Genomic DNA, 9,326 nt, shown 5'->3' with positions numbered 1-9,326 from the left:
CACGAGCTTTGCTGCTCTGGCTCTCTCGGCTCGGTCTGACACCGGGTACGTTCCCGCACTTATATCCTGCCACGCACCGATCCGCACGCACACCGAGAGACGGACTCTGACGGGTTACTAGAACCGCTAACTGGCACTAGCGATCGCTCCGTTCCACCGCACGGTACACCGATGGCACTTGGATTCCATATCTCATCGGGGCGACGAGCGATACAAGCGTGACGCACCGACGAGAAACAATCAGCTGTTTTCTGTCGTCTGTCCCCGCAACCACTTCGATCCGGGACGTTTCGAAGAGAACCGCAATATTTTGGTTGTTTCGTTGTTTTGTTTTCTCCGTTTAAAGGGCCCTCAAACGGTTGGCTGTCACTTTCGCGCCGTATTTCGGGAACTCACTACGGATCACTCCGGTACTCTGGCACTCACTTATCGTTTACGGCTGCCAGATACTGTTGTTGTTGCTGCTGCTGCTGCTGCTGCTAGTGAATCGGATTAGCGGGAAAAGATGGAAAATTTAGAAGGAAGAAAACCACACACACACACCAACGAGATCGGTCCGCGATCAAGGACGGCACAGCTTCAGTTCTCTTTGCAGTTCCCCAGAGCGACGGCCGATGGTTTAAAATAAAATCAACACCCGGCACACAGTTATCACTCCGCAGCACGGACCGTGGACGGCACGGACCACCGCGTGCGTACGACAACCTGTTCCCTGTGACCGCTGCGCCGTGCCGCGAGGACGCGAGAATGGACGCAAACATTTATATTTACACGCGGGTCGCGCTGCTCATTAAACGTCATCATCACCGTCACCCATCGCACCGATGGTGGTCACACCGGTCGCAGCCAACTCTCTGGTCCACTGGCAATTTCTTCGCAATTCGTGCCACTTTTCACCCACCCAAACACACAGAGCAGAAACGATGACCGATAGGGCGCGGCACTAAAAAGGACGATCGTGAGTGGCGGCGGCAACGGCAAAAATTAAACCCCGTCGACATCCCGCCCAAAGCGGAAACCGTTCTAATGTCGCACACTATTATTAGCCGCCCCGACTTGAGCCCGAGGATGGCCGTGTATGTGGCGGGTTGTTTTTGTTCGATGTTTGGCTCGGCGTTTCCTTTCCGCGGGGATCCTCACTGACCACTGACCACACCACGTTTTGCTTCGTTTGCTTCTTTCTTGGCTTTCAGGTTACTTTCGCCGCCACAGGCACGGTTTCGCAAGCCAGAGAGAGGCACTCGGACAAGCAGCAAGCAACTGTCTAGAGGGTCCACCTGTTGTGCACTACTTGCCCGACTTAAGAATGTTAATTAATCGAGGACCACAAGCGTTTTTGGGAACTCTGTTCCGAATGTCCCGATCATTCGGTTCGCGATTTCACTGCACTGCACTGCCGATGTCCGCCCGGCGGAGGCACCCTACCGAGAAGGAGGTCACTGTTCCCGGAAACCCGGAACCGGAGACTGCCCGGTGGAGTCGCAGGAAACGGTTTTCCCGACCGTCGCGAAGCGGTGGCAGGTTACTGGCTCGGCAGAGCGCACCAGCGGCGTCAAACGGCACACTACTTCACTCGGCAGCACCTGTAGGTCGACTAAAAATAAAATCGAAAAGAAGCTGGCCACGGAACTCGGACTCGCCAAAGTCACCGCCACCGCGCTCTGCCGTCGGCCGCCATGCGCATGCCTTAATCGCTCATATCATTACGACTTTCTCGCGTGCCTCTCTCTCTCTCTCTCTCCGCGATGCTGGTGGCCGACACATGATATTTCTCCGTTCGCGCGCAGTTCTGCTTTCGCTTTTCATCCTGTTCGCGCCCAGCCCAGCCCAGCCCAGGGCCCCGGGGCCGCGTGGCATTCGGCGCCAACCAGAGCGCGCTGCTCTCGGAGAGCATGTTAATAATAACCGGCACCTGTCCCTGTGGTCCCACATCACCCATCCCAGAGGCCAACACACACACACACCGCCGCCGTCGCCGTCGTCGTCGATCACGAAGGAGCAGCATTTTTGGCCAGTAAACAGCTGTCCATCCGAGCGGCCCAGCGTCGGCATCCTGCCCCAGTGCGCGGATGCTGGGGGTCGCTCGGTCGCAAAATGGCGCAAGTGACAGGGAGAGCCAGAGAGAGCGAGAGAGAGGGAGAAAATATACATTTCCTTTCTTGCTGACCGATCGATAAATGTCAAACCTGTATCTCCACCGCCGCGAGACACCACCAAGCGCGGATCGACGTGTACCGACATTCCACGAGCCATGGCGCAGTCCTTGGGACCTTGGCGGGGTGTAATTTGAGAGGATCGCGGATCGCGTAAAGTGCATCACGCGTCCGTCTCGCCGGCCGAGACCGATGATTTATCGGGTCCGTCGTATTGAAATAACAAAATATCAAATATAAAACTGTGACTAGCACGGCCCGGCACGAAGGTAACGAGCTGCGTAATTATGTGTCCACTACTGGCCGAATGGCCTACCGAAGGCCGTCGGCCACGAGGGACAGGGCAAGTGCTTAATTATCACGGGGACCGTAGACACAGCGGGCCTGCGTTCCAGATTCGTACCGAGTCCAACTAAAACTAATTGCAACTGCGAATTTGTTTATCCACTTCTTCGGGTAGTTGGATAAGTGATGCTGTTTGCATAAAACTGACACTTGATCATCTCATAAACACTCGTAATGAGCTAACTAGAAAAGCATCTCAGATCGTCCCGCATCAAAATTCCGCACGCATGGAGCCAAGTGGAACCTTTCTTCTTATATTCTGTTCAATCAATACAGGGCGGCAACAAAATTCGCAGAATCAAGCTCTGTAGACCGCAACGAATATGGTCTGTTTGAATTAAGCTTGTACCTAAACATACTTTCCGTAGCGAAAGTGCTTCAATTGCTCTATTTAACTTATTTTTCGGTATCGGTTCACTGGAGATCTTCGGATCGATAACCTCCAGATTGATGATGGCAAAGTCAATAAATTATACAAAAAATTATTGTAACATGCATCAGTCAGCTGGATTACGACTAGCCAATCCGATGCGATATTATGGAAGACCTAATACTACGATCACAGTTTTGGCAAGATTATCAATCGATTATCTTTTTGTTTATTCGATTTATCGATTGATTGATATTTTGTTTATTAATTTTATAGTAATTTATTAGTTTTTACACATTTTCATGTTATGGTCTTATAAGCCAAATATTAAGCGTAACAAAATGAACAAAGTCCAAGAACATTGTTGCTGCACTGTTCCCGAAATATTCAACGACACACTCAATGAACAGCTAAATTGTGGTGCTGCTGCTCTCTCCTCAACAACATTGGCCGATTGGGCGTTTGAACAGCAATTCAACAGTTGACAGTCGATGTGGGCCCACACTTGTCGATGGTCCCGGGAACCACTTCAAACTAGGCAGCCTTTTCTCGACTGAAAGGATGCGACGGCAGCATTCAGCATTCAAGCCCACTCCGGCTCAAAATAGTCAAATACTTGCCGACACTTTGCCGTAGCCCGAAATATGACCGAAATGCCCGAAATGGCACCGTACGATCAACGATGTCCTTTTCAGTGTCCAATCTCCTGAGTGTTTCCAACGAGCGGTGGCCCACCACCGAAGGACCTCTCGTGTGAATAAATGTTCATCGCGCGAAAAAGGAAACGACGGAAGAGCGGAAGCCGGAAACCGAAAACAAACAGAAAGCCAATTTGCTGTTGTTGTTAAAGTAAAGCACCAAGCGAACCCAAGATTGGTTTTATCGGACAACTTGTGCTGAGCTCCCCGCGAAACACGAGCCGCGAGAGGGGGGAGAAAGTTCCTGCACAGGTTCCGTTGTGTGGCCACACAACGCTTTCTTCGGCCGCGTCCGCGTCTTCGACGGCAACCGAGAGAATTCCCACCGCCCCGGCAATCGTCGGCTCGGACCGATCTGTCCGTCAGCGCTGGTAGATGGTTGTTAAATTCAATTAACACTAATCAATCAACGATCGTTGTCGAGAGCTCTCGGCCGAGACGCTGAGCAGCGCTTCCTGTGAGAGAAAGAGGAAGATGTATTGAGCCAATAGAAGACGAAGACGTCCCGAGGGTGGAATATTGAACCAATTGAACTCCAATACCGCCGCATGCCCCACCGTGTTGCGTTGCGGCGACGGCAGGTTTCTGGATCGCATTTCGCATTCAGCCCACAGGAGCAGAGGCCAGATGCCGGTCGCATGGTGGAAAATTACTCAGACCCGGTGGGGCTCGGGGAGTTTTCTTGTGCGGCCGTGGACCGAAAGTGTCTGACGAAAGCGGTGCCCGATTACGCCAACCGGTGGTCGTCTGTTGTAACCGTCCCGTCCCGGCACGGGCCACCAGATGTTGGTCGTCGGTCTCGGCTATGGTCAGCGGGTAAGCCGGAAACGCGCGAGTGACCACGATAAACACCCCCCGAACCACGATAAGGTAGTTTGGGAGCTTTGTGGGATGTCGCCATTGCTGTGTGTCGTGGTGAAACGACGCACACCCAAAACGTCACCTCGACACCCGAACCCGACACTGTAACTGCGCTGCTGCCGAAATTCCCAACGTGAGCAAATAGAAAAAACAACGGAGCGCCAAAGAAAAATCATGCGAAAGAACAAAAAGGGCAAATTACTACATCGCACGGGCGGTCCCCCCCCCCTCTGTAGCTTACCCCAACATAGCATAAGCATGGCGCAGGCGCAACCCTCAACGAGCAGCAGCAACGCATGGACCGTAACGCGGGGTTGGCTGGTCGGTCGGTTGGGCGGATTTTTGAAAAATGTCTATTTTTACCGTGACGCCAGCGGCCGAAAGGTCTGGCAGCGGGTTTGCTTATTTCGGGAGCATGCTCTTTCATGCTACCCACCGTGACCCCGCCCCGTTCCTTCCCGACGGTCGGACATAACGGGTTCCAACCGCCGCCGCGGCCAAGGCGGCCGTTCCCAGTTAGAGCAGGAATTTAGAAACTCGTAAAATTCGACTTAAACCGGCCATTTAGTGACTGCTGTGGCGGCGGGAAATCGGTAAGCCGCCCAAGCAGCCAAGAACCATTCTCGCGAGAGCAACTCTCTTGGCGCAAGGGCACCCTTCGCCAGGGACCGGGCGAGGGTCTAATTACTTCCAACAAACATTCCGACGCACGCAGCGCACCACGCCATTCCGGAAATATTTGCGCACGCCATGTCAGAGTCATAACCTGGGCGGTCTGCATTGACGCGACGATTGACGCTGAAGGGTGACTTTGTCATAAGATAAAAGGCTAGACCACCCTGGCGCAGGCCCGCGCCATACGCTGCTGCAAGTGATTTTCGGCGTTTATGGTCCCCGCGTTCGATTTATGGTCACTCCGGGTGTGTGTGACTCCGGTGATAAGCGACGCCACCGCGTTGCAGTACGATCGATCATGATGTCGCGGGCGATGGGACCCCGCGAGTCGCGAGTCCCGATGACGGTGTAAGCCTTTAATGGGTCCGCGCAGAGGCTTATAAATCACTTCCATCAAAATGTGGGTTAATTTTCATTTTTTCGAAGACGCGAGATGGTGTTGAAATGATCTATCTAGCTTCCCATACAATCCTGGGCGCCGTAAGTGCTGTCAAACGGTTGCCATACGCTCGCTCTCGCTGCGACACTCGTAAAGAACAGAAGCGAACTACACACAATCGAGCAAAAGGACACTGCCAGCGAAAGCTGCCACATAAACCTCACGGACGAGCGCTGTCATTACACGGCAGACTCGCAGCGCTTTGGGGCCAACGGCGTAGCTCTGCAAGCCCGGCCGCTTTCGCTAGCGTACACAATCAGCAGTTAATCCCGAGTTCTATTAAAATCTCTACTTCAACTACTGGGAGCTGCTACTGGGCCTCGGGCGCCTGGACGCCGTCGCCGAGGGTTTGGCAGCGTCAGCTAAACTGCACCCGCCAGACCAGAGACCGAAGGCCCCGTGGCTATAAAGATCGAAATAAATCCGACGTACACATACTATGGCCGCAGGATTTGGGGTCTTTCTCCATGAAGAAAGACGGGCATTACGCATTACGCAAAGGAACGATCCAATTTCGGTTCTCCACCCCGGCTTGTGCAGCGTCGCATTGGCCGCCGCACGTTCCTTATCATCGTTGCAGGTGGGAGGGTCGTAGCATAAGTTCTTCGAAAATCCAAAACCGTTTAGCGCCCGTAGTCCGGGAAATAAGTCCTTCGTGGCCAGTGAAAGCGCCTAACGAGACAAATAATATCGTTACTACTCCAATTTGCACGATAGACGTCCCAATGAGATAATCTGTCAAATTATGTCTCCCTTTCGCCAGCCGAAAATGAGATAAAATAAGCAACCCTCACGCAAGTGAGAAAGTACAGGGTGCGTATTCACGACAGGTGAAATTGAAATGTTAGATAACTCCGCCATCTATCAGTCGATTTTAACATATCAGCCAGATTCTGAAACGTTTGTTTATGCCGTTTTAGTCACGGTTCAATTTACGGCAAAGCAATGAACTAAAATTGTTGCTCTTTACATTGAAAATAATCGCTCAACTGTTTAAAGGGTGAAAACTGTGCGTGCTTATTGCAGTCGAATTTCTTCTTACTTCTTACTCTGGGGTTTTTCTGGTGCTAACTGAAAGCTAACATCACAGTGGAAATTGCTGCTATTATACCCGAAGTGTTGTCAAATACAATGAAAAATTCACAAAAACAATGAAAAAAGCCCGTTTTTTGTGTGTCTACTCGAGGCGGTCATTTAAGCGATATTGTACTCTGAGTGAATTATCAATAAACGGCATTCTATACCCTTAATAAATCTTGTTCATTTGCTAAAATCGACTGAAAAACGGCGGAGTTATCAAACATTTAAATATCCCCTGTCGTGAATACGCAACCTGTACATCTCACTATGTTGCTTGCTTGACAAATGCTTGACAAGGGCACAAGATAAGGAATGCTTGACAAGGACACAAGTGAGAGTGATAAGAATGATTCTAACTGTGACTTTGTTTCTAGTACTAAAACATTGTAGAGCTAATACTTTTCCTTATCGATTGTGAACCATTATTTGCATTAGTAGCATTAGTACTTCGGCGCCCATATTAAGTCTCCTAACGATCTGTTGATGAAATTATGTTGAAATTGAATCATCATTACATTCATCGGAACATGATCATGATTGAGTTAATAGATTGTTTCGTCGTATGGGTAAAGAACCGCTTAAAGGATACCAAACCCGATTTTTCTCACAGAAGCGCTTTTTCAACTACCCAAGAAACATCACAGCCAGCAGATCCACGCAGAGAGCACTCACTGAGCAAACACAAATGGGCCACAGTGCGGCGATCGAAGCGTTAAACCGAGCCCCTCACTTTAGCTTCGTGTTCTAACTTTCATCTATGCTGAGGGCGAACCGACCGACCGGCCGGCCGGATCTAGCGACCACATAAGCAGATTGCCCCTATGTGCGATGTGATTGTGTGTGTGTGTGCGCATTTTTATTCGCAGTTGTCGTGGAATAAAATTAAACTATTTAATTAACTTCAAGCCGGGCACTTTTCGGCACCCGCCCCTAAATGGCCCCTCTTTTTCGACAACCCCATCACGTACGTTTCGCGTCCATCGCGTTTTTATCTCGCACAGCGCGTTGTGATCTGATTATGCTGGCACAAATCCACCCGTCGCCGCCGTCGCCGCCGTGGTTCGTGTCCCAATTGTTTGAAGGTGCCGATTTTGTCAACATTATTTCGGTGGAACTTACTCATCACCCCGTTTCGAGCGGTCAAGGGGAGCACACAGGGTTGCGTGTGTCTGTGTGTGTGCGATGGACCATACAAAGAAGAGAGAAAAAAGGAAAATCAAGCGGCAAAACGGTCACATCGAAACGAGGCCACCAGCGTGTGCGGTCGGAGAACATGCGGCCGCATGAGTTGCGCCACACGGGGGATTTTACAGCTTTACCAGAGTAAATCTGATTAAAAGCAGTTTCGTCCGCTTATTACGGCGAACCGGTGTTCGGTGTGCCTTTTGCTCTGGCACGCGGGACCTTCCGCAGGATAATGAGCTCGATCAGGCGTAGAGAGGGCCTCCGACGCGGAACTCCGTGCCACACTGCGAGCGAATGCGAAAATGATGAACTTCGCCGGGATTACGGCGGCCCCCGGCGCCCTGCTATCAGTGCGGGCTGAATCACTTGTATGGTTTGATGTCGGCCGTTGATAAACTGCCCCGAACGCGGAAGACGCACGTTTTCGTTTGTTTTAATTTACGCTCCCGACTTGGCCGAGGCTTTCCGGCTTTTGACGCTGACTGACAGGTCTGGAGCTTGCTCCAGAAGCGGCGTCGACCGAAAGCTTGTTTCTGAGATTGCTGGGTCGCTTGTAATAATTTGTGTAAAATAATTATGTCTCCCCGTGGACCGATGAAATGGGGGCCGCCAGCGTGAAAACTCCTGTGCTCCATTGTCCTGGGTCACGCGCAACAGCAGCCACAGCAGGTCGACCTCACGAACAAAGCGCCCATTTAATTCAATGTCACCTAGCGGGGCCGACATGCTTTCCGATGCCACGGCAGGTCTCGGAACTGCTAGAGAGCATCGGATATCCATTAATCTGCGGTGCCAGGACGCCAGGCTAGAAGCTGTCAAACGCACGGCGAGCACGTCGTGCGCGTTGCTGCTTCAGTGGTCCGGCCCGGCAGAGAAAGGATGTTAGGGAGCCCAAGGAACAGAACCCGCACCCGATACCGGGACGGTCTTGAGACGGTAACTTTTGCAAGTCGTCTGCCTAATGATGGTGGCTCCATAATCGAGGTGTTATAAATCTTCATCGGAGTAATCCCTCACAGAACCCGCTCACGCTTCCGAGAGCAAATCGTCCGCTAAATGGCGTTTCTTAGTAAAAAAAATAAAAAGGAAACTATTTTCTTAGAACACAAACCAAGGTTTGAAGCTGTCATTGGACCTAGCTTGACTTGAAACGGTGGCTCATACAATGGGTGATTAAGGGTTTGGGGCGGAAACATTTAAATATTATTTTGCAGTTAGCGTTCGCTTTGGGTTGGAGCAAGTATCCCGAGCTCGAGATGGTGTCGCGTTCGACCTGGGTTCAGTCACACGAGCTTCTGTCACGTTTTGTCTCCACATTTCCACCAACACCAGGCGTATTATTGAAGGCAACATATATGTTGGCATTAAATCGGAGCGAATCTGTTTGCAATCTAAATAATATGCAAACAAACATCAACCGGATCGTTGACCAGAAGCCGGAGGGGTCAATGTGTGCAGTGTCTTCGCGAAAGTCACACCCGCGATTCGGGTCGGTGCTTTTATTTTCTTTCCACTTCTAA

The sequence above is a fragment of the Anopheles cruzii genome, chromosome 3 (assembly GCF_943734635.1).
Source record: "Anopheles cruzii chromosome 3, idAnoCruzAS_RS32_06, whole genome shotgun sequence".
NCBI classification, from domain to species: Eukaryota; Metazoa; Arthropoda; class Insecta; order Diptera; family Culicidae; genus Anopheles; species Anopheles cruzii.
This window is presented reverse-complemented; position numbering follows the sequence as displayed.